This window comes from Staurois parvus, unplaced genomic scaffold (assembly GCF_062004578.1).
Source record: "Staurois parvus isolate SC_StPar_1 unplaced genomic scaffold, SC_StPar_1.0 ptg000078l, whole genome shotgun sequence".
NCBI classification, from domain to species: domain Eukaryota; kingdom Metazoa; phylum Chordata; class Amphibia; order Anura; family Ranidae; genus Staurois; species Staurois parvus.
The window spans coordinates 8,656,534-8,683,825 of record NW_028317874.1 but is presented as its reverse complement, the minus strand read 5'-3'; the positions used below and the strand labels follow the sequence as shown (position 1 = coordinate 8,683,825).

Genomic DNA, 27,292 nt, shown 5'->3' with positions numbered 1-27,292 from the left:
GTCCTCCCGCTTCCCTGCCGGTGCGCGCTCCCTGGAAACACACAGCACCACGATCAGGTGCCCGCTGTGTCCGGAGGATGCAGGGGAACACCGATTGCTGTACGGAACCTCTGTGTGAGGTCCCGATCATGTGATCGCTGATTGGCCAGTCGGTGATCACATGAATAGTAGTAAGCAAAATGTAACTTCCTGACATCATTGCTTACTACTAGTGAAATCTGTGAATGATCACAGAGGTCACATGGTACAAGGCTACTCCCAACAGCCTTGTACCATGTGACAAGCTGTGACCAATCACAGATCTCACAGTATTTCTCAATAGATCCAAGAATTCAGCCAGAGAAAAGGAGAAATGCTTGCTTTTACAGCCTTTATGGGTGTAAAAGCAATCAGTGTAAAAAAGAAAAGTTGTCATCACCCCTCACAAGTAGTACAGTGTCACTATAAAAGATTATTTATTTGCAAAATTTTATAAGAAAAACACTTTTTTTTCAAAATGTTTGAACTTTTTCATTTATATAGCAAAAAAAATAAAAATCCCAGTGGTGAATAAATACCACCAAAATAAAGTTTTATCTGTCTCAAAAAATGCTAAAAAATTCATATGGATACAGTGTTGCATGACCGCGCAATTGTCATTCAAAGTGTGATAGCACTGAAAGCTGAAAATTGGCCTGGACAGGAAGGGGGTGAAAATCTCCAGACTTGAAGTGGTTAAAGTAGTGAGCAATTACAGAATCGCTTCTTGTTGGCCTAATGGCTATTATACAAATTTGTGTTGCCATTGCTGGCTGCTTTAAGAAAAGATAACATAATAATCTAAGAAATAGTTTTGGGACTCAACGGAAAAGCATTTGGTATAAAGAGTAATTAGGGTATGTGGCTCTATCTGACAAGGTGTTAACTTTTTCAGCCACCTTCACAGAGCGCATTGACCACTTTGAAATGGCAATCAAATGTATGGTGCCAAATGATCAAGAATCAAAGCTAATAAATTCCAATTAAATATTTGGGGCATATGTCTGAACTAGGGAAATAGGGAGGAAGGGGAGTGAGGGAAATCAGGTCTGGACTGCACCAATAGATATTTACAGAGCATATTGATTTAATTTGTGCTGTCTGTAAAAAATGTGGTTGTGCTCTGGCTCTCAAGGAAAAGTGTATTAAGGGAAATATAAGATGTAACTGCTGATGTGTTTCTGAAAATGCAAGTTGCCTATTTTTCATGCTGAGTCATTAGCTTTAACACTTTTTAAGATACCTACCTGAAACAAGTATGTTGCAGGGTGAGTTGGAGTGAATCAAAACTCCTAACCTGTATATTCGTTCCATATCAGTGTTCTGGAAAGCACTAAAGCCAATGGGTCAGCATGACAATCAGACAACAATATAAAATACATCTGGAGAAAAGGTTTTTAAGTTTGGATAAAGTTGCGAAATGTCAGGTTATTTGTGTTGTCTATGTGTCAAGGTCCTGCCTTTTCCCTGAGGTTATGTTACTCCATGTGCTGGCGTCCATCTTGGATTCTGCTGTGCATGATGGGAGTCCTTTTTATGCCTTCAGGTCTCTGAGGTCCACCCCCCAGAGGGGCGTGGCTGATGACATATAAACCTGTGGCCCGCACATGCTCTTTGCACTTGTGTCTTGTGTCTTTGTGTTACTATTACTCTGTTCTGACTCTCGTGACTCTCCTGGTATTCTGATTCGGCTTGTGACTTGACTATTCTTTGTATTCTCCTTTGATCTGACCCTCTGTTGCTGAACCCGGCTTGTGACCTGTGATTCTCGTCTGCTGTCCTGTACTGTTTTGTCCTGTTGTTGTTGACCCCGGCTTGTCTGACTACTCTTTTGTTTCTTCCACCAGCTACACGCCATTGGCGGCGGCCATTACCGCAGCTGAGGTGTCTCGGGGGCCGCGACCTGGTTCCTGGCTGCGTAAAGTCCATCCCCACCATCAGGGGCCCTGGTGAAGGGCAGCCTGGGACTTAGACTCCGCGCCCTGAGGGACTCCGGTCTGTGGGTGGTGGTTGTCGTCAGCCAGTGCGTTACATTGTTAGGCCTGCCTGTCCGTTCCTCGGCTCCTGCCCTGACACTATGTCCAGTTGGGGATATTTCCCTTCACTTCTTGTCTGAGAGATGGAATAGAAATTGAAAAGAAATCTCTACAAAATGAGGGGCATTCCCCTTGTATATTAAAAAGCACAAAGAGATATGTAAGCGCTTGAAGTCAATATAGCTGCTAAGACACCAAAAGGTACCAAAAACACCTCCAAAGCATCAACATAAAATTGGGTGCAGCGCTAAAATGAACATAACCACATGTGTAAAATATGTATATAAATAAATGACAATAAAAGCATCTGTTAAAGTGACCAGTGACAAGGTGCTAGCAGATAAATTTGAATAAAGTGACTTAGTGATGACATAAAAAGTTGTCGCTATATGCATAACCACATATACAATTGAAAATCAATAAGAAATCTGTTAAAGTGACCAGTGACAAGGTGCTACCAAAAATGAATAAAGTGACTCAGTGGCAACATGAAACTCTGTCACTATGTGGTGACCAGCAGTGCATACAATATAGTGCTGGAAATGATAATCAGCAAATGTCCAATATAGGTGCATGGAAGATCATGAAGATTTCCAATAACTGGTTGTCTAACCAATGAGGTGGTGATGTGGCGAAAAGTATAAATACTGCGCACTCACCAGATGCGCAATCAATGTGGGCATTTAGAGATAGCACTCTCAGTGGCAAACTGGAGGCTCCTTTAAGGTGAATATGGTCTGGTCTGGTCTGATGTCCCTCACTGCTCAACTCCTGCTGTCAGCAATGGCTCTGCCTCTCCTCTCATGTAGCTCTGTGGGTGGTTAGAAGCTCACAAAGAGCCCCAAGAAGAGGAGGCCAATAGCGTGATATCGTTTTAAATGTATGCAGCTACTGTTGTTCAAACAATGCACTTTTTTCCTGCTGCCCCTTGTATATACTTGTCATTGAAACAAGTGTCCATATTGGAAGATTTCCCCCCATTTATTGTTCTTGTGACAATTCTAAAATGTTGGATTTCCCAACACTTTCTGTATCTAAAACAATGGCTATCAGAACAAGCAAAACAATAAGGGTGAATTTACCTAGCAGGAACACAAAAAGCAATAATGCTTGACAATGGGTCCTATTCTTCCTACTCCATATAAAACGAAAAAATAAAAAATTGTTTGTAGGTTGTATATACTGTACACTTAAAAAAACATATGTTTTCATTGTACAGTGTGGACAATACCTAATTTGTAACATTTACATTTAGATAATCTTAGTAAACAACTTAATTATATGTAATTTGTCCTATCACTGTAGCCTGATGATAATTTATTCTTGATGAAGTTTGGCAGCAGAAGACAACAAATGCATGACTGATCACAACACCAGTACATCAAATTGAAACTTTGAAAACACACTCAGATCTGAAGTCCATGACTGAAAATTAAACTCATTATTTATGAGCAAAACATAATGTTCTTCTAGTGACAGTGGAATCAGGGTTTGTAAATGTCCATTTATGCTAAAATATAGACAGAGAACAGGAGCAAAGTTGATATCCTAGCTCTGAACATACTACAAACACCTGCATAACTTTCGTATATTAAACAAAATGAAGCTATATAGGAAAAATCGATTTGTAAGGTGCCAAAAGTATAGACAAATCATATAGTATACAAAAAATATCAAAATTTTATTACAAAATGAAACATTGTTAAAAACAGAAATTTAATGGTACTGATAGATAAAACCATCACAAAAATATTTTGATGCAGCTTGAAATGTGCAGTGATTTCAACTAGACATGTTTTGCCAATCATTGCCTTCGTTGGGAGATTGGAGTACTGCATATAGATGCCACTACAAGCAAAAAAACAATAATTACAAACACATGAATAATACACACATGAAAACAGTATATACAAAAAGAAACTGGATCGCCTGGGGGCATCTTATCAGGGATGCTAAGGATCATTTAATGGGTAATAACTAGTTACTAGTTATCCATTTAATGGGTAATAGTCAAAGACCCTTATTTGTGGTCCACTAGGATCCCCATGAAGATATCAGCAAGCTATAGGAGGGATACAGCTCACAAAAACCTAATCCTATAGATAGGCAAAATGTGGAGATTTTAAAACTGTCACCCAACAATTGCCCAAAAAGAGCACTTGATTTCTAGAAATAAGCAAATGTGTCATGCATCATTCCACTTAGGTTATAAACACCAATTAGTGGAATAAAACATGAAACAACATAGGAAGTCCTTTGGATTACAGTTCACAAGCCTTGCACAGTATTCCAAAATGGGGACCTAACCCATAAGCATGTACAGAACAAACATTTCCACGAGCTAGAAATGGAAAATCCACCACTGTTTGCATTGAAATACTACAAAAGATAAAATTAAAAAAGGCACTATTATATACATGCCCAAAGAACTCAAAAGTCACATCCATCCCAGGATCAGATATCCAAAGAGCCTTTGCATATTATTCTTACCAAAATTAAGTTGCCAGATCAAGGATGGTTCCAGTAGCCTCTCCAAAGACAAAAACCACCACAAATTGAAATAATAGCCCTCCCATCCTGCTGCCGCTTGATGTCACCGGAAGGACGCGAATGCCCAGTAGCACCAACGTGCACATGCACACCTTCCCATAGGTGTTGTCACACACATGTGCATCAGCACCCACTTACCATATTGGAAGTTCCCTTTCCCAGAGACCAGACTCAGAGCGGGTCTCTCAATAGGCAATACACCAAACCACTTCTTGCAGTAAACCACAGGCCAAGGGGACAACCTAGATGGCAAAAAATATCCCTTGGACCAGGAGACAAAAAAAAACATTATTATAATGATGAAACAATCTACATAACAATCCCAGTATTCAAATGCTATAATTAAAGAAGCCCTATATTGATCCTACAATGAGCCTACAATGAGCAACCTCAGTAAACCTAATGCCACCCCAAAGGATCCTTACAACTGCACAACAAATAAATATATTGATTGGTTGCAAAAGAGAATGTTTAGCATTTTAATACGCCCACAAATATGTATGTAAGGCTAGACCTCATTTGCAAGCACTGCTAGAGGCAAGAACATTGCAAAGATTTGAAGCATCAGTAAGTCCTGGAAATTTGGTTGCTGCCAGATTATAAATTGGTTTAGTTTCATGCTGTAACAACAGCTTATCAACATCTCCTCCTCTCGTGCAGGGGTATGTACTCTAAAGCAAAAATTAAATCTTTAATAAATCAAATCCACGGTACAGCCCCACGTGGCGACTAATTGGGGTTTCACTTTTCTTTCTTTCTTTTTTTTTTAAATAATGGCAACATGGTCACAAATCAGTTGAAAGAAATCTCTTTTAGTTTTTAGAATGTAGAAGGCCCTACACTCAGATGTCATATAGTACACTATGCCAGTTGTTTAACAATCAGCAAAGAATCTGGGAGTAAAAAGACAGCCATTTGGTAAGGTTATTTGTTGGGCTTTCATTATAAACCTACAAAAAGGTATGTACCACAGGGAGCTGTCCCTGTGGTTTTGGCCTTGGTTTTGGTTTTAACCAAATATTGACTATGGACAAGTTGATCTTTTAAAGACTGAGACCTTCATTAGGTAATTTCAAAATAATTACCACGATGAGAAGGCAGATCTGCTTGGCGAAGTCTACCCATGTGAAAGGGCCCTTAGATTTTTATAGCTGTCTGTGCCCTACATATTTGTTATGCTTCCCAACAGCCACATTCAAAAATATACATACAGAAAGTGGAAAAAGTTATCAAAAAACACCTAAAAAAATAAAAATAAACAGACAACAAGCATGTCCCCTTAATGAACATCTATATAACAGTACAGTATTAAAATCATACCAACATGTAGGAACATATCTCCTAGATTGTAAGCTCCAAGGAGCAGGGCCCTTGAACCCCTTGTGTATTGTATTGTTACTGTATTGTCTCATGTACTGTCCCCCACTATAATGTACAGCGCTGAGCAAACTTTTTGGCGCTATATAAATACTATATAATAATAATAATAATAATAATAATATCTTGTTCCCATTAAAATCAACCCCATCTATTCCACACATAATCCCCCTCTCCCTATATCTAGAATATCCCCAGATAAACTGTATACAATAGGCTGTTAGTTCCTAAGTAACAATCGAATCTGGGCATACACATGGAGCAATTCAAAAATAACAAACAATATAATATAGATATCTATAAAGTACTAACTGCAAAACCTAGCAATATAAAGCCCACATTGCACTATTTAAAGTCCAAAATTGAGTAGGGTTAACATGGACAGTTAATTTGACAGATTCATTTAAATTCATTATTCCTCATCCCTTAAAGATATAAACCGTGCTTCAGCATATAATGATATTTAAAGTGTTTCTAAACCCAGGACCCTGCACTCACTATATCTGGTCTCCCACAGTACACAGAACATGGAAATGCAATTAGTTTAGTAAATATAAACTGCTAAATACTTTTTCTCATCAGCAGTTAGAGCAGTCTTGTGACTTCTATCAGTGTCCAGCAGAGCACTGGTTAAAAGCGTATAGGAGGAGTTTTCATTCTCCTCTAGGAGCATGCAGGACCCCTGACCTCTGTTTGGACAGTGCTGATTGGCCCTGTGCTGATCACATGCACTCTCCCAAGAAAAAAAAAACTCTCTCTAGCAAAACACACCAAAATGAGCATGTGCAGAGTGACTCCAAAGCTTTTTTCTGTCAGGAGATATTTAGGGGAGAATGGAAGAAGGGGAGGATTAGAGAAGAGAGGATCAAACATCCTTTTTACACAATGTGGATAATTAACCCCTAGGTTTCACAGTGCGTATAACAAGCATGCTTTACTGCATATACAGACTGATTTTACCCTTGTAGGTTTAGTAACACCTTAAGCCTAGATGGCAAGTTAACACAATCTTAATTCCTCATGGAAAAAATTCAGTAGAATGGTATGACTGGATGTAAACAGAGTAAATGTTCACTGTGGATATCCGAAAATAAAATTAATATTAAGGATAATAAGTAAATCATATAGATTCTATATGTACCCTATGAATCCACACAGAGATTCCCAAATGGCAGTCCCCAGGACTACTTTAAGGTGTCAGGTTCATTTCCAAATGTACCATGTGAGCACTTACAAGGAACATTCAATATTTCCAGTTGGATTGATCTCTTTCAATAGGTATACATAAATTCCACATCTCCAACTTGGAGGGGGAACAAATATCTCAATGCAAGACCAGGCTGTCAGCTGGCACTTTCAATAATTCTCAGAGTAGTTCTTCCAATATTGAGGCTAACGTCCATACCAGGATGCACAGTGAGAGGAGGTTGTAGTAAAGAAGTCTTAAGGTGATTTACATTCAAACATGCACACTCACATCTGCCATGCTACCGTTGCTATACTAATTATTATTATTATTCAGGATTTATATAGCGCCAACAGTTTGCTCAGTGCTTTACAATATAACGGGAGACAATACAGCAACAATACAGTTCTTTACAAGAGGGTTAGGAGGGCCCTGCTCCTTGGAGCTTACAATCTAAGAAGGAGGGGCTAGTGGTACAAAAGGTAGTAACTGTGGGGGATGGACTGGTAGGAGGAGTAGAAGACTCCATTATTAGCTGAGGGCAGGATAGGCTTCCCTGAAGAGATACGTTTTCAAAGATTGCCTAAAAGTGAGCAGAGTAAGCAATAGTCTGATAAATTGGGGTAGAGAGTTCCAGAGGATGGGGGAAGCTCTGGAGAAGTCCTAGAGACAAGCACGGGAGGAGGAGACAAGGGGGCTAGAGAGCATGAGGTTGTGCGAGGATCGGAAAGTACGGTTTGGGTGATATTTGGAGACAAGATTGGTGATGTAATTTAGGGCAGAGTTATAAATGACTTTATATGTTATTGTTAATGTTTTGAATTTTATCCGTAGGGCAATGGGAAGCCAGTGGAGGGTTTGGCAGAGAGGGGTGGCAGATACGGAATGGTTAGTAAGGTGGATGAGTCTGGCAGCAGCATTCATGATAGACTGAAGAGGGGATAGCCTGCGGTGAGGTAGGCCAATGAGGAGGGAGTTACAATAGTCAAGGCAAGAGATAACAAGGGAGTGAGTAAGTTGCTTATTAGTTTCCGAGGTTAAAAACAGCTGTATCCTGGAGATGTTGTGGAGGTACAAGATTTGGACAGTGATTGTATTTTGGGCTGAAAGGACAGATGCAAATCTAGGATTATACCTAGTACCCTGGCATGAGGGGAGGGACTGATGGTTGTATTATTGGTCTTGATTGAGACGTCAGGGGAGGGGGCACGGGCTGGAGGGAATACTAAGAGCTCAGTTTTAAAAAGAATGAGTTTGAGGAAGTGGAGTGACATCCATGCTAATACTAATAAGATAGGGTGCAAAGTTCAAGGAATACTCCCATCACAGGGGGTAACCTGATGGGTAGTGACCCCTGGCTGCATCAGAGGAGTTAGAAACCCACTATAACATGTGTGCACTATTGTGCATTGTGTAGGGGTGATGCAACGTATTGTTGCAAGTTGTAAGACATCACACTTATTACCTTTTGTTTTTTTGTTAAGTTTCTTGATATGTCACAAAATGACATGTCCTGTACGATGGCCCAATCGTGCATACTATGGTAGCTGTACTTATGTTACACCATTGGCCAATATTGCTGTTTGCATGACAATAAACAAAAGCAACAAATCAAATTTCTTACAGTTGGAAGATACAATGGGAATGACGAGACCTCTATAAGAGATGAGAAAAATATATATCAGTTCATTTTAAACAGTATTCAGTATCAATGGATGCCATATCTTGCATTGAAAGTAGATAATATGAGAAAAGGTATAGGATATATGTTGTCACAATGGACCTTAGTATTAGTATGAAATAACAGAACCAGTGGCGGACTGACCACTTGGAAACTCGTGCACTGCCCGATGGTACCAGGGGCTCAGTAGGGGGCCCCATGAGATGCCCCTGGTACCATAGGCTTTTTTGACTTTGGGCAAGGACACAGGGGCCCCATGATCCCCTATTGCCTGGGGGCCCCATGAGTTGTCAGTCCGCCCCTGAACAGAACTATCTCTGTTACCCATAAAACTCTTCATTTTTTAGTTTATCCTACAAACTAGAAAAACTATGGACAGCATGGTTCTCCTTTACTTTCCTATTCCTGATGATACTAGTTCTAGCCAATTACTAGGTTGAATTCTCAGTAGTATAGTTTTTATTCATTTATTCCCTACATTTATTGGTTTTTACTAAATGGGAAAAGTTGACATCATGGGCACCAAAAGGCATTATATGCCCCCCTACATGTATACTTTATATAGTATTTCCTAATATTTCCATAGCAGTGACTCAAGTATTTGGCATGTTAACATAAAGCAAAAAAGGAATGATTATAACCTAGGAGAGCACTGAAAAGTACACTCTAGTTTCTAATGATCAGTAACAATACAATTAACCGGTGATGCTAGAGAGCACAAGCTGTTTTTCTCTTCTGACAGAAGATTTTGTTAATGACTCATTGTTAATTCCTGAACTAGATGTTCAGTAATGACTGTTCTGTCGTCACTCTCTTGTTAATTATTTAAATTGAGAAACATTGCCTTCTGAGCACCAGAATATAGGACCCTATCTGTGGTGGCCCAGTCAGTGTCTCTTGTGATGGCAAAAAAAATCTGTTCTAGAGTATTGTAATCATAAGACCCACTGAGCCAATTTCCTATGGCTGGTGCTCATGTTAAATGTAATGGCCCTGCGTCTATGCTTTTATAATAGACTGATGGGAAATTAACGCAGTTCTAATTCTGTGTTGCAGTGGGGTTCAGTTTAAATTTCCTGGCACTGCCTGTGATGATATTTCAGTCATTTAATTGTGTGTAATTATTTAACAAAGACACGTTCCACAGCCAATTAATTTTGTGCTCCTTTTTAATTAAAAGCATTTAAAAGAGGCCTAAAGTTATTGCTCAACTATGAGGTTTCTATTTAAAAGTTGGTTTTATTATTTCTAACATATGGACATGATGTTGGACTTTTCTTGTGAGCAGAGAAGTGGAGTTTGAAAACATGAGAATGATTACTAATTAATACCTATGTGCAATACTGTATCAGTATAGAATAGATGTGTTCTAAAGAGGCTTTTTTTAACATTACAAATTGGTTCATTTATAATGTTTGAAAACATGGTGTTATGAGCTGTTATTGAAGGTTCTGTCCTTACATTTTCAAAGTAAAGAATAAATATAACTACCGTATTGCATACCATGTTACTGCTGTAACCAATTTATCAAAACATTCAGTAGCCATAATAATATAACCTCATAAACATGCCAACTAAAACAGAACTCCATATATACCAACTTACAAAGCATGGGTGGTTTGACAAGATCTGTCTAAATATTTTCAGTTCTTTAAAGTATTACTAAGACCACAACAGTAAAATCAGTCTGTATATGCAGTAAAGCCTGCTTGTTATATACACTGTGGAACCTAAGGGGTAATCCTCTGCACGTGCAAAAAGTATGTTTGATCCTGATCCTCCCCTTCTTCCAGTGTCTCCTAAAATCCATTGATGGAGCAGAGGCTCAGGGGTAAGCTGCACATGCTCAGTTTGTTGTGTATTGCTAGAGATTTATTTTTCTTGGGAGAGTGCATGTGATCAGCATAGCGTCAATCAGCACTGTCCAGACAGAGGTCAGGGGTCCTGCATGCTCCTAGAGGAGAATGAAAACTCCTCCTATACGCTTTTAACCAGTGCTGTGCTGGACACTGATAGAAGTCACAAGACTGCTCTAACTGCTGATGAGAAAAGATATTTAGCAGTTTATATTTACTAAACTAATTGCATTTCCATGTTCTGTGTACCGTGGGAGACCAGATATAGTGAGTGCAGGGTCCTGGGTTTAGTAAATTTTAATATCATTACACAGGTAAAATCAGTCTGTATATGCAGTAAAGCATGCTTGGTATACTCTCTGTGGAACCTAAAGGGTTAATTATCCACATTGTGTAAAAAGGATGTTTGATCCTCTCTTCTCTAATCCTCCCCTTCTTCCATTCTCCCCTAAATATCTACTGTCAGAACAAAGGTTTGGAGTCACTCTGCACATGCTCATTTTGGTGTGTTTTGCTAGAGAGAGTTTTTTTTTTCTTGGGAGAGTGCATGTGATCAGCACAGGGCCAATCAGCACTGTCCAAACAGAGGTCAGGGGTACTGCATGCTCCTAGAGGAGAATGAAAACTCCTCCTATACGCTTTTAACCAGTGCTCTGCTGGACACTGATAGAAGTCACAAGACTGCTCTAACTGCTGATGAGAAAAGGTATTTAGCAGTTTATATTTACTAAACTAATTGCATTTCCATGTTCTGTGTACTTTTTGAGACCAGATATAGTGAGTGCAGGGTCCTGGGTTTAGTAACACTTTAAATATCATTATATACTGAAGCACAGTTTATATCTATAAGGGATGAGGAATAATGAACTTAAATTAATCTGTCAAATTGACTGTTCATGTTAAGCCTACTCAGTTTTGGACTATAAATAGTGCAATGTGGGCTTTATATTGCTAGGTTTTGCAGTTCGTACTTTATAGATATCTATATTATATTGTTTATTATTTTTGAATTGCTCCAGGTGCCATACTTTAACTGCCATACTTTTACATAAAAAAACACTCACAACAAATAAAAAAAATAAAAATAAATAATAATAATAATACATTAACATTTTCCAAATGGTAACACACCAAACAAAAATGTATGTACCAACCTGCCAAGTTGCACTTTTTGCATTTGTATCTCCTGGTGCTTGTGGCAATTGCATTCCCAGTCTTACCTTGTGCAGAGATTTTTCAGCTCAAAGGATGACAACTTAAGCACCACCAGACAGAGAGTGACCATCACTGGGGTTGGTTTTCAGTTATTCCTATCTGCACACAAACAGTAGCCACCATCATATATTTAACCAAAACACACACTGTTCACATGATCTGCTATAGTAATTCTGAACTGTAAGAAATATCTGTGACAATCACCGCCATGCCCAACCAAGAATGTACAGAGTTTAAAATATAGTGGCATGCTTCAAAAAGTCAAGGATTATTTAATTTCTGATAAAAACATTTAGAGATTTTTCTTAATGATTTTAAAATACTGTGTTTAAGAAACAAAAAAATAAAAAGGCATATTTTACTTAAAAGATATTACAAAATAGACAATAGCAACAGCAAAAAAATTAGATTAAGAGTGAAAAGGACCTGGTCCTTGTTTCCAGAATAATCCAATTTGCTGCAGAGTAATAGCAATATATTAAGGACATAAAAGCACATTTGCCTTTCTGTTTGTGCTGGCTGTAGCTCGGCACCAGGCTGAAGTCAAAACTATGGGTGTTCCTGTGTGGTAGGTACAGCCAGTGTTTAGGTTCCCAACCTCTCTCTCATATGCTGTGTGTTTCCTATTTGCAGCAATGTTCTTATGATCTGGTAATCCAGAACAATTATTATTAATTACCTGATCACAGGTACATTACACAGAACACACAGAACACAAAGTGAAATGTGGATCATTGCACCATATTTGTGTACTGTGTTATGCACTGTACAAACACTGATCTTATACTTTTACACAAGAACAGGATTAGTGTCTGCTCCCTCTGCTAGTGCACAGCCTCTCCTTTGTAATGGGCCATCTTTTTTCCCAGTTAACTGGTTCTGTACCACCCTATAGCAGAAATATTGCTACAGGGTGGCACGGATGTGCAAAATCATGTATATGAATGTAATTTTGCAGTTCCGGGTAGGGGGAGCGTGTTGATCACCGCCATTGCTAGTATTAAAAAATAAAAAAAATTCCAGTATCTATACTGCCATTTGTAGACGCTATAACTAAACCAATTAATTTACACGTATTTGGAATTGTTTTTAGCAAAGACGTGTTGCAGAATACATTTTGGCCTAAATTTATGACAAAATTAGATTTTTTTTTTTACTGGACATGTTTAATAGCAAAAAGTAAAAAATATTGTTATTTTCTCAAAACTGTTGACCTTTTTTTTTTGTTTATAGTGCAAAAAAGTAAATACCACCAAAAGAAAGCTCTATTTGTAGGAAAAAGAGGACACAAATTTCATTTGGGTGCAGCGTTGCATGGCCACGCAATTGTCAGTTAAAGTACCGCAGTACCATATCACAAAAATGGCCTGGTCAGGAAGGGGGGTAAATCCTCTGGAGGGCAAGTGTTTAATTTTCATACCTTGATCAGCTTCACACGGAGCGTCTGTTCCCAGCTCTGATTTTAACCCCTTTTCCTTTCTTCAGGCAGCTGCAGCTAGCAGAGTGAATAAGCAGCACTGTATGGAAATGTAAGGCTCAGCACTGCTCATTCACCTTTTTTCAAACATTATAAGCGACCTCATACTGCCAGGTGCCAATAGCAGCAGTGAGAGTTTCTGAGCCAACTCCCACCCAATCAAAAAAGATGAGAGGTGTGATTTAGGATTGCTACAGTATTTTTTTCTACCAGAGTAGAAACTCCCTTAATGCCACATTTCCAATAATATTAAGGTTTCCTGATGCAAGGCTTTGCAATCTGAGAAATACTGTAGTAATGAATGGAATGAAACCATGATTGATAAAGACCAAACATGATATAAATCATATGCTTATTTCGGTGGGAGATTTATGAGACCAGTTTCACTTCTATACCTTATAGAATAAGCATGTAAACTTGTTATTGATGTAGTGCCATCATAGTATTAATTATGTAAATTGTATTAAAGAGTGTCCATGGTGAAAATTAGAGATGAGCGAATCGAACCTGGCGAAGTGGAATTCGTTTCGAATATTAGGAAAAATTCGATTCGCGCCGAATCCGAATATTAGCAAACTTCGGATGCGCGAATCGAATTTTCCCCGATCGGCCGATTTTCATCCCTTCTATAGCCGGCAAAAAGTGTCCCTGCAGAGAGCTCCGCTATTTCTGACAGTTCTCTGACAGTTCCTTCACATTTACAGCAGTTGAAACATTGTATCTATTTGTTTCCATTTAGGATACAGATGTTTTTATTCGGAAACAAATAGATACAATGTTTCAACCGCTGTAAATGTGAAGGAACTGTCAGAGAACTGTCAGAAATAGCGGAGCTCTCTGCAGATACACTTTTTGCTGCACTGGAATTCTTCTTCATCCTCATCCTACTTCTTCTTCTTCATCCTCATCCTACTTCTTCTTCTTCTTCATCCTCATCCTTCTTCTTCTTCTTCTTCTTCTTCTTCATCCTCATCCTACTTCTTCTTCTTCTTCTTCATCCTCATCCTACTTCTTCTTCTTCTTCTTCTTATTCATCCTCATCCTACTTCTTCTTCTTCTTCATCCTCATCCTTCTTCTTCTTCTTCTTCATCCTCATCCTACTTCTTCTTCTTCTTCTTCATCCTCATCCTACTTCTTCTTCTTCATCCTCATCCTACTTCTTCTTCTTCTTCATCCTCATCCTACTTCTTCTTCTTCATCCTCATCCTACTTCTTCTTCTTCTTCTTCTTCATCCTCATCCTACTTCTTCTTCTTCATCCTCATCCTACTTCTTCTTCTTCTTCTTCTTCATCCTCATCCTACTTCTTCTTCTTCTTCATCCTCATCCTACTTCTTCTTCTTCTTCTTCTTCATCCTCATCCTACTTCTTCTTCTTCTTCTTCTTCTTCTTCTTCATCCTCATCCTACTTCTTCTTCTTCTTCTTCTTTCTTCTTCTTCATCCTCATCCTACTTCTTCTTCTTCTTCTTCTCCTCTTCTTCATCCTCATCCTACTTCTTCTTCTTATTCTTCATCCTCATCCTTCTTCTTCTTCTTCTTCTTCATCCTCATCCTACTTCTTCTTCTTCTTCCTTTTTCTTCATCCTCATCCTACTTCTTCTTCCTCTTCTTCTTCTTCATCCTCATCCTACTTCTTCTTCTTCTTCTTCATCCTCATCCTACTTCTTCTTCTTCTTCTTCTTCTTCCTCATCCTACTTCTTCTTCTTCTTCTTCTTCCTCATCCTACTTCTTCTTCTTCTTCGTCTTCTTCTTCTTCATCCTCATCCTACTTCTTCTTCTTCTTCTTCTTCTTCATCCTCATCCTACTTCTTCTTCTTCTTCTTCATCATCCTCATCCTACTTCTTCTTCTTCTTCTTCTTCTTCTTCATCCTCATCCTACTTCGTCTTCTTCTTCATCCTCATCCTACTTCTTCTTCTTCTTCTTCTTCTTCTTCTTCATCCTCATCCTACTTCTTCTTCTTATTCTTATTCTTATTCTTCTTCATCCTCATCCTACTTCTTCTTCTTCCTCATCCTACTTCTTCTTCTTCTTCCTCATCCTACTTCTTCTTCTTCTTCTTCTTCTTCTTCTTCATCCTCATCCTACTTCTTCTTCTTATTCTTATTCTTCATCCTCATCCTACTTCTTCTTCTTCTTCTTCATCATCCTCATCCTACTTCTTCTTCTTCTTCTTCTTCATCCTCATCCTACTTCTTCTTCTTCTTCATCCTCATCCTCATCTTCTTCTTCTTCTTCTTCTTCTTCTTCTTCTTGCCATGGGCCCCTGTACCGCCTCCTCATGCTGCTGCCAGGTCCAGAGTGTGTCATGGGTCCCTGTACGGCCTCCCATTGCTGCTCTCTCCATCGCCACACTCTGCCATGTGCCACTTTCAGGTCTCCTCACACTGCTGGTGGGTTCCATTTTGTCATAGGGTGCTGTATGGCCTCCCATTGCTGCTGCCTCCACCGCCACACTGTGGCTCCACACTCTGGTTTTGGCCCCGTGACTGCCCAAATGAGTGAAGTGTGCGGTGATTCTAAGATCGACGGCACTCATCTGCATTGCATACTGACTGACAGTATTATTTCTCTTCCCCAGCAGACTCCAAGGGCATTTAAATTAAAGGTACAGTGTTCTGCACTAATATAAAGGCTCTCTGAAGCCTAGAAACCCTTTTTATAAGTTAAATTCGCAGCGAATAAATTCGCATCGAATCGAATTTATTCCACAAATTCGGCGAATCAGCCGAATCGAATTTTTGAATAATTCGCTCATCTCTAGTGAAAATGTAAAATCATATATTCATTTCCACATTGCATTTCAATTATTTCTAGCCTACTCCTCCTGTACAATCTTGACATTTCTGAACTTACTTTGTGGTGATACCCGCACATTTACTTGTTGAATTCTGTGACAAATATTCACTATGCCCTGTGAGTAAGCACTACTGTGTCACATATTTCACACACAGTACAGGAATATCTGCTGATAGGCAGAAAGGTACCATGGGGTACATAAATTGAGTGTAAACAGCAGAGGGGATGCTGCAAATAATGTAGGGAATGCTGGAAATTGTAGAAAGAGATGTCCAGCATTCAGACAGAACTTAGAACATGAAAAGAGATTTCACAACTAAGCCCATATTGGATTGTCACAAATAAGTATGTTTGCATTGCTATTATAGTACTGATGTTATAAAATGAAGGTGTATGTTGTGACCCTAGATTTCCTTTAAACACTGTTTAGTTCAAAAACCAGAATCTCAAATGAGTATTGTAAAGTCCCATATCAGATATTCATTTTACAGCCTAATTCTATTAGAGACTTTGACTTAATTAAGATTTAAAATAGCTATTGGCAGGTTTTGGCTTGCTAGATTCCACTAGGAAGGCCTTCTTTTCAGCCGGAATGTGTCAGAACTCCTTTCTGCCACCTCTGGCACTGGCTCTGTATTCCTTGCTCACTACTGTCACTTGTAAAAACAGAAACCCAGCTTCTGTGCTTACAAGTGACAATGTACCTCTCCCAGTGGCTCTCAAAGAACACTCACTGCTCTACACATCCCTCTGACAGCAGAGGAGGGGTGACACAGTCACACTAGTTTCTTAGCAGCAGTTCCACCTGAAGCTGTTGCCCGAAGACTGCACTTTCCAATTTACTGCTGTAAGTTAAAGCTGCTCTCTTGAAAAAGCCTCTCTCTCTGGTATGTGGGGGGAGAGAGAGATTTGATGGCAGAAGGAGAGCACTGAATTGTGGGGTCTAGGGGGAATTGGTGGGAGGTCATTTTTGGTTGTAAATTAGCCTCTGATATATGCACTCCTGAACCTTGCACTCTGTGCATGGTGCACTCCTGAACCCTACACTGTGTATAGTGCACTCCTGAACCCTACACTGTGTATAGTGCACTCCTGAGCCCTACACACCATACGTAGTGCACTACTGAACTTTGCACACTATATGTGGCATATTCCTGAACCCTACAGTCTGTGTGTAGTGCACTCCTGAACCCTACACTCTGTACCTAGCACACTCCTGAACTGTGCACACTATGTATAGTGTACTCCTGATCCCTGTCACTGTGTGTTGCGCACTCCTGTTTTTTAAAAAAGGCCCTCCCACTGTTAATGCAATTTGGCCACACCCACCATTTTATGTGCACAATGCACCACATCAGTACTCTTCCCCCCATGGATGGGTGAGGTGATGAGTTCCTGCACCTATTCTGACAAACAAGCTCTGTCACTAAGTACTGTTTAGGACAGACAGCCCCTTAGCCATTTATTCCAGTGAAGAAAAAAGTATTAAAAGAGGTGCTGGGACTTTAATCTTAGTTCATGTAAATATTGGAGAAAAAACATTTGGAGAGCTCACTGTCATGATTAAGTCTGCAGTTTCCCTGCCTGTGTAGTTCTTACCATCATGCTGCAGTGGTTCTCCTAGACCTGTGATTCCTTTTATGTGTGTTGTTTGGCTTCTGTGCTCACCTATGGGCATTGCCTGCTATTCTGGGGGTTTATATTTCCTATCCGTTTCATCAATTCATGGCCTACCTCCCAGTTTGCTTCACTGTTTAAGAGAAGCTCAGTGCAGTCCATGCCTGCTGAGCAACTTCCTAGGTCTCTGAGCTCCTGTTTGCCTACTATTATGTTTATTCAGTGTCTAACTTCCCATGTACCGACCCGGCTTTATTTTCCATTTGTGCTTGCCTGCCACCCACCCTGACCTCAGCTTGTTTCCTGGATTTCCTTCTGTTTCTTGCCATTTGTACACTGCACAAACAAGTGATCTCCGCATCTTCAGCTGGGTGTACCTGGGGGCTGTGACCTGGTTCCAGTTTGCTGTAAGTCCATCCCCACCATCAGGGGCCCTGGGACCCCGCACTCTGGGAAAATCAGAGTTGGCATTCTACAAGGGCTCACTGCCACAGAAACATGACACTCACTAGCTCAGTTCACACTGCTCTAAACAGACAGGGCTTCTCTGTAGTGATTTGCAGTTGCATCATTGATCTCACAAAAAGGACCATCAATCCAACTGTTCTCTCACAGTATTAACTATGTGCATGTTATGTGCATATGCAACAGTTATAACATACATATAGCTTCTTTAATAACAAATATGTTTTTCTAAACAGTAGTGATGGGCTTGATGTTCAAGTTGAACGTAAAAGAGTTTGATGGGCTGTTCGCCCACCACACCCCACAATGCACTGCGCTCTCACAGTGTGATGTGAATGGCCAAAGCAATGCACCTGGCTGCAGGTCAGGTGCAATGCTTTGGTCAATCCCAGCACAATTGGGTGGAGCTAACAGTCAAGTCACCACTAGCTCCGCCAAATTGTTTACATGTGACCAGCAAATGTCAGATTGCGGTGAGTGCTCGGTGGATGTGGAAGGGTCATTGTTGTTGTGACAACGCTGGACGCCGTGATTGACGATGGATTACAACGATGGAACCATTTTTTTTCCTTTTTTTAATTATGAACTTGTCAAAAACTTTTGTTTTGTTTTTTGTTCAATAAAGACATTTTCAAAAGACCGGTCTCTTTATTCTTTACTAAATGTAACCCTTTAGTGAATGGGTAGGGGTACAAGTACCTCTTACTCATTCACAAGGGGGGGCAGCATCAAGGTGCCCCCTTATTTAGGGGTACCCTGATGCTAATAAGCTCCCCTGCCCACAGACCCCCACAACCCCCGGACATCCCAATGCCAAGGGCCCATGGCCTGGTAAGCCACAGGGGAGGGCACTTGTTTGCCCCCCCCCCTTTCCTGCCCTGACAGGCCTGTGCTCAGATCAAGGGTCCTGTAGGAATTTAGGGGCCCCACACTTTTTTTCCCCATTTTTGTGGGTGGGGTCCCCCTTAAAAGTTCTACCAAACCTAAAGGGCCTAGTATGGTTTTTAGGGGGATACCCACGCAGTTCCCCTCCCCCCATTTTGAGGAGGTGGGGTTCCCCAATAAAATCCTAATGGGCCTAAAAAAGCCTGCTATGACTTTTATGGGGAACCCCATGCACTTTTAAAACTTTGTGTACTGTGAGGTCCCTCCTAACACCCTACCAGACCTAAAGCTTCTGGTATGGATTGGGGGGGGGGTCCCCACGCTCCTTTTTTTTTTCATAAATAAAAACGTCAGTCCTGCTGCATCAGGTTCTATACATTGTACAGACAGGCAACTTTGCAGGTAGTTTAAACACTTGCATGCAGGGCACTTATACCCCCTTCCTGCCCAGGCCAATTTTCAGCTTTCAGCGCTGTCGCACTTTGAATGACAATTGCGCTGTCATGCAACACTGTACCCATATGACATTTGTATAATTGTTTTGAGCTTTGATAGAGCTTTCTTTTGGTGGTATTTAATCACCTCTGGGTTTTTTATTTTTTTGCTAAACAAACCAAAAACCACTGAAAATTTTGAAAAAAAAAGTTTTCTTATTTTCTGTTATACTATTTTGTAAATAAGTGATTTTTCTCCTTCACTGATGTGTGCTAATGAGGCTGCAGTGATGGGCTCTGATAGGCTGCACTGATGGGCACTGATAGGAGGCACTGATGGGCACTGATGAGGAGGCACTGGTAGGTAGCACTGATGGGCATTGACAGGCATCACTGATGGGCACTGAAAGGCAGCATTCATATATGGCACTGATATGTGGCACTGATAAGCAGCACTAATAGGTGGCACTGACTGGAACTCATAGGCAGCACTGACTGGCACTGTTAGGTGGCACTGACTGGCACTGTCAGGTGGCACTGATAGGCAGCACTGACTGGCACTGATAGGTGGCACTGAAAGACAGCTCAGATGGGCACTGATATGTGGCATTGATGTGCACTGGTAGGTACTGATATGTGGCACTGATGGGCACTGGCAGGTAGCATTGACGGGCAATGACAGGTGGATTTGATGGGCACTGACAGGTGGCACTGCTGGGACTAAACTGATCATCAGGGAACACTGATCATCAGTGCCCTGATGATCAGTGTACATGTCCCCTCTGAGCAATGCTGATTACCGGCTCTCCTCTCCTCATGAGCTGTCAGCGTGACAGCTCATGAAGAGAGAAATACCAATAACAGGCATTTCCTTATTTACATGCAATCAGCTGTAATTGGACACAGCTGATCACATGACACACCCGAAGTCTTCAACTCTTTCCATTGATCGGTAATCCGCTGTGTCCCAGGGACACAGCGCACAAGCGATCACCGCACTGCGCGCCCCCGGGGGGCACACGCACGGTTAGAGTGGGAGGACGTCATATGATATCCTTCTAGAATGAGGGAAACCATCTTGCGCCCGTCATTTCCTTATATAAGGGGCGGGAGGCGGTTAAGAGGACCCCCCAAGCATGACATTTAAAGGAATTTTTCTTTTTTTTTACTTTAAGACAGTGGTTCTCAACCTTCCTAATGCTGCGACCCTTTAATACAGTTCCTCATGTTGTGGTGACCCCCAACCATAAAATTATTTTTGTTGCTACTTCATAACTATAATTTTGCAGTGAGAGGAGTAGTGCCACATCATTGGTGTCAGTGAGAGGAGTAGTGCCACATCACTGATGTCAGTGGGAGGAATAGTGCCCCATCGTTGGTATCAGTGGGAGGAATAATGTCCCATCACTGGTATCAGTGAGAGGAATAGTGCCACATTGTTGGTGTCAGTGGGAGGAATAGTGCCCCATCATTGGTGTCAGTGTGGGAGGAATAGTGCCCCATTATTGGTGTCAGTGGGGGGGGGGGAATAGTGCCCAATCATTGATACTAGTGTGAGGGGAATTGTGCCCCATCATTGGTGTCAGTGGGGAGGAATAGTGCCCCATCGATGGTGTCAGTGGGGGGAGGAATAGTTCCCCATCGTTGGTGTCAGTGGGGGGGGGGAGGAAATAGTGCCCCATCATTGGTGTCAGTGGGAGGAATAGTGCCCCATCATTGGTATTAGTGACACCAATGATGGGGCACTATTCCTCTCACTGACACCAATGATACTTACCTTGCTGACTCCTGCTCCAGCCTGGGCTCGCTCCCTCCCTCTCCCATCTACAGCCAGCATACCTGGCTGCAACAGCACCATCTGTACGCTACAGACACTTACCTGTCAGCTGTCTTCCTTCTATGGCGGCTCCCTCGCTTGATCTTCTTTGATCTTCGCGATGCTGCTCGGCTCCACCTCTCCAAGCTCCACCTCCTCGCCAGTGATTGGCCGTCTGTGTGCCTCTCCTGAGCTACAGTTCCGGCGGCCAATCACTGGCGAGGAGGCGGAGCTGTTGAGCGGGGATGTGGCCAGATGACAGGGGCGGCATGTCATCCTGCGCACACATCGCGGTCCAGGGAAATGTGGACGTATCTGCATGTGGGCGGACCCGCCTGGAGACTGATAGAGGAGCGGTGTCTCGGTTCCTAAGACCATTGGAAATACGTGTTTTCCGATGGTCTTAGGAGACCCCTGTGAGAGGGTTGTTCGACCCCCAAAGGGGTCGCGACCCACAGGTTGAGAACCGCTGCTTTAAGCAATGAAAAATGACTGTCCCCATACTTCTCTTATGGCCAATAATTTGCATATAAGCCTTCAAAATGGGCACTTTTGAATTAACAAGCTTGAGTTCTATAGACTTACAGTACATTGAGTTCAAAGTCCACGGTCGAACATTCATTAGGTTTAAATGTTCGACCACAAACTGAACATGTGAGTGTTTGGCCCATCACTACTAAACAGCAAATGTTCCAGCATCCAAAGTTATGCCTGCTAAATTGTGGTATAACTAGAATAAAATTACATTTCCTTGGGGCTAGCTTACATCAGTTTTTGGGGCTAGCTTACATCAGTTAGTTATTTTCCATTTACTCTTTATTTAAAGTATATATATTTTTCATTTTGGATAAAGTAGGCAATGTTTAAAACCTTCTAGGTAAAATGGAAAAGACAGCATGCAGATTGAGATATGTTAGCACTTCTCAACTGTTGTTTACTTGACCTCTGGAAGATTTACCCCATTCCTGACCATTTTTAGCTATACAGCACTGCGTTACTTTAACTGACAATTGCACAGTCATGCAATACTGTCCATAAATGAAATTTATTTAATTTTTTCCCACAAATAAAGCTTTCTTTAGGTTGGATTTGATCACCACTGTTTTTTTTTTTATTTTTTGCGCTATAAACAAAAAAAGACTGACAATTTTGAAAAAATATATATATATTTTTCACTGTCTGCTATAAAACATATCCAATAAAAATGTGAAAAAAATCATTTTTATCATTATTAATGTTATAGCGTCTACAAGCTATGAGATATACTGTATACTGGAATGTTTAGTTTTTATTTTTTTATATTCGCAATGGTAGTGATTAGTGACTTATAGGGGGACTGTGATATTATGGCAGACAAACTGACACTAACACTTTGTGGGAACCAGTGACACTAATACAGTGATCAGTGCTAAAAGTATACACTGTCACTGTACTAATGACACTGGCTGGGAAAGGGTTAAACATCTAGGGTGATCGAAAGTTTAACCAGTGTTTTTGTGTGTACTTTTAGGTGTTTTTACTAAGGGATGTGCTGGAGTTTATTCCTTGCTTTGCAGGGAAACAAAATCCAGCACATACCCACTGACAGGGCAGAGCTCTGCGCTGTTTACATATGTAGAACTCTGTCTTGTGTGTCTCCTCAACGATCAGTGGGTGCTGGTGGTCATCCATTGGCCAGCAGCCATTGATCAGCTTCTGCTGTGACAAATCAAAGCAGAAGTGGCACGCCCCCTGCCCAAAAGTGCAGAATCACGTATATATAAAACTGCCATAGGTCAATTGGCAAGTGGTTAAGTCAATATTGATAGAAGTTATAAAAAGGCCTCCTGCATTTGTAAAACATTTTAAGCTGCTATAGATGTATTCTCACTTTCCCAGCTTGTACAAGATTCATGTTATGCAGTGTTACAATACCAACATTGGGGGGTATCATCTTGTTGGTTTGTAATGACTTGGTTTTCTATCATTTTTCTTGAAAATGCTACCTACCTGGCTTCTCCTCCATAGACACAGTAACATGATTGAGCATTCTCATCCTAGGACAGAAAGTATGTTATTGGCAGAAGTACCAGGTGAAAATAAAGAAAAAAAAGTCTGAAAATTTGGAATCTAATGGATCCACCTAATCTAAAAACTGTAATCAGCAAAATGTTAGATTTTTGTTTTGCTGTGGGTGTAGATAAGATAACAGATCAGCATGTCAAGGATGAGCAAATGTTCGCAGGTTCAGTTTGCAGGGTGACCAAAAAGTTCACAAACTGAACTTTAAGTCAAACCCCACTGAAATATATGGGGGGGGTGAATTCTGATAATCAACTTCAAGCTTAATAGGCAAGGAATTTCAAAGGGCATGGGGAGCTTGGCACTGCAATGGGTGACATTTACAGTATCAAAGTGAAAAAAAGTTAAAGCTGAAGTTTAGCTATTTTTTTCTGTACAGCTTTAGTCACATTACTTACCAATATAGAAGTATTCTGCATGTCATGCAGGCAGCTGGACCCTATAGGAATTCTCTGTGCCGGGATGCCCCATCATCATCCTCTTTCGACACTGTGATGGTTAATAGCTTCTGGCTGTGTACTGAGTTGTCTATAAAAGTGGTGCCAGAGACTCTTCCCCTCCTCCCTCCTCCATTGAAAAAAGTTATTTCATTGTTTACACTGCATGTAACAGGATCTCTGTCTAATGATTTTCTCATTAATGGCCACAACACTTCTGTACCCAGAGACTAAGCAACTAACAATGACAATAAAAACAGTTATATAGCGTGACTACATACTGTATGTGATTGGTCATCCTAAACCTCTTTCATATATTTTTGTATTATATAAGAGTGACCATTTTATGGCTTCTTTTTATACATTTGTCCTGGGTGGTTGCTTTCCTGGCATAGCCATGGGGGGGGCACCCTGACTCTCTAGGGTCTCTGATGCTGGACTGCATGGGCTTTTTTACATCCATAAGGAGAGTTCTGAATGACATTTTATTTACTCAGGCAGCTTATTTCAGTTATACATCTATGTATGCACAAATTGGTATAAACATGATATACTGTATATTGTGGTAGTATAGGTACATACTGTAGGTACCGCTATATTTCCTCCGATGAAGATTATACAGTAAATGAAACGCGTTAGGTTTAAGACATTGTATTAAAGTCTATAACTTCTCTGTTTGATGCTGGAACATGGAACATAGTCCTATAATTTTAGGGGTACAGGACTTATGATTGTACATGCTCTAAGGGCCAGTTTACACCATAGAAATGTAGTCTGGACGCTTTCCAGATGTGTTTCTGCATGCAGGTTTTTGATGCAGTTTTGATGCTTTTTTTTATGTGCTTTGGTTTATTTTTTCCCCTATTCAACTTAATAAGGACATGTGTATTCTGGTGTGTTTTTGGTGGGCTTAAGTGCATTATGGTGTATTTTTGCTTTGTGTTTTTGATACGTTAACTATGTTCCAGTACAGTTCAGTGCAAAAAAAATGCAGCATGTTCTACTTTTTTTCTGGAACTGGAACGTAATGGAACTGACTGCACTGGTGTGAACTATGCCATTGGAAACCATATAGAGTTACTTGTTGTTTTTTTTATCATTTTAACAATATAAATTTTGTATTCATAAAAAATCTTTTTTATGTATTGCTGTTGTTGTGGCTGTATTAAGGTTGTTCTGTGGGAGACAATTTAGTCAAGGGACTTAGCAGCCTTTGACTCGTGATAATTCATCTACCTCTATCACTTTGAAGAGTGCCCTCCTCAGTCCTAGACCCCACATCATCTGAAATCATGTGAATGAGGTACTGCCTATATGCCTACAAGCATTTACCATCATCGCTGCCTCACCATTTAGGGATGTGAGGAGCGTAGGCAAGTTGGGGATGAGATGTAATTCTGTCACAATCTGTAAATGCAGACAAGAGGTTCTTCCACTGCTTCTCCTCTAAATTGCACATTTGTTGCTTCCTCTGGAATAGAAGCATTAGATCTGCCATTTTCTCTTTGTATCAGGGATCCAAAAGAGTGGCCACCCAATATTGGTCTCTTTCTCTCATGGCCCAAATCCTGGGGTCCATTCGCTGGCATTTCAGCATGAAAGAGCACATTCACCACAAACTGCCGGCAGCAGAGTATCCTGAGCTCTCTGTATCATTGAAAGCCTGCCTCACTAGGTGAAAGATTCTAAGTCTCACTACTGTTGATGTAGCTGCTGAAGCAAGGCCTTGTCCAGAATGAGGGTGTGCCACAGATCAAGCAGTTGGCAGGATGTTTATCTTGCCACTACATTTACTGTAAGCCAGGTGAATACTTGCAGGTTATGACCAGGACATGGGGTAGGATCACCAGCTCCAATGCTGTGCCCCATCCTGCATCCTTTCCAGCCACCATGAGATTCACCCAGTGTGCAGTGTGGGAGATGTAGCATCGCTGTCCATGCTTGCTGGACCACTCAATGTGAACCCTGCCTCTGACAGAGTGGTCTAGTGACATGGACACATTTTTTTCCACATGCTGGTTGAGAGTTGGGATGTATTTCTGAACAAAGTAATGGTGGCTGGGTACCTGCAAGACCAACACCATGAACTGGAATAGGAACAGCTGTAATGCCAAAGGTTTTTCCAAGGTGACTCTTTTTTTGCTCCACTCCAGCAGCTGTGGAAGAGACATGCAAGAAAAATAAGAGGGCACACTAGCAGTAGTTTAAAAAAACTGGACACTTTGGGCAGGAAGAAGAGGAAGGGTTCATAAACTATTCAGCTACAGTATGTCCTCTATGTGCTTTGGCTTTATAGCCCAGAAACTCAGGGACAGAAAAGGCAACTGTTCTGTGCCTTTTGATAGCGTGGCCCGACAACTGCTTTGTCCTAAAGAACATGTTTGTCCCCTATTCTCTCTATGTGTAGAACATGAGTGTCAGAAATGGACTTGCCAATAACGGTGGGACTCACCTGCCTTGTGGGCTGCAGTACCAGGGCTGGCCAGCGGGTGCTCTCAGCAATCAGAGACTCAACTCTGTAGTCAGCCAAACACCTGAAGCTGATTACGGAGGTGTATTTAAGGGATGGCCAGACCTGCAGTCTGGGTCTTGGTGTGTGTTTTTCCATGGGCCCCTGTATCTTGTTACCTGCATTCCTGTTCCTGCCAGACTTACTCGTTGCCTACCCTGCCTGATCCTGACCTCTGCTGTCTTCTCCTGTTTGATCCCTGGCTTGTGACCCTGACCATTCTCTGCCTGACCCCCTGTACCTACCTGCCCGTTAGTTGCTGTACCCGGCTCGTGACCTGACTACTCTCTGCCTGCTCCTCCTGTTCCTACCTGCCCGATTGTTATTGACCCGGCCTGCCTGACTTTGCTTGCATTGTATGTATTGTTATCTGTGGGTGGTTTGGTTCGTTTGCACTGTGTTATGTTTTAGTATTGCACTGTGTTTTGTATTGTTAGTATTAATAAATTATATTGTTTATAACATATCTGAAGCCTGCGTTTCCCTGCGTCAGTTCATATACCTCTGGTCATACCCGGAGCCCTGACAATGAGCATCTCCCTTTAGACTTACAGTACCTTACATTTTAAAACATGATTGTCTAACATTAATGTCAGCTAAAGCAATAGGAGGAATAGAATTTAGTGCTGTGGTGATTTGGTGCATAAAACATTACCACGCAAGTGAAGTGCTGCAAGCAAAGAGCCTGTGCCAGTAATGAGTCCAATCTGCTGACACTTAAATTAATTAAAAAGTACCTTAATTTTAAATAAAATTTACTTCCCCCAAATAATTAAACCTAAAAACCACTTAGCTTCAATCCTGTTTTCTTTTTTTTGTTAGTTGTTTTTTTAACTAATCAGAATGTAATAAACAAATATAAATGTGAAATA

General features: G+C 40.9%; 1 long non-coding RNA gene across 1 annotated transcript; it reads right to left on the bottom strand.

Moving 5' to 3' along the window:
- Window positions 1-3,711: 3,711 nt before the first annotated feature.
- LOC149469255 (uncharacterized) lies at window positions 3,712-23,980 on the bottom strand. Its single transcript, XR_016311623.1, has 5 exons — window positions 23,873-23,980; window positions 11,859-12,018; window positions 8,792-8,823; window positions 4,743-4,866; window positions 3,712-3,902 (listed from the first exon to the last, which is right to left on the bottom strand). It is a non-coding gene; the product is annotated as an uncharacterized LOC149469255 (long non-coding RNA).
- Window positions 23,981-27,292: the final 3,312 nt, after the last annotated feature.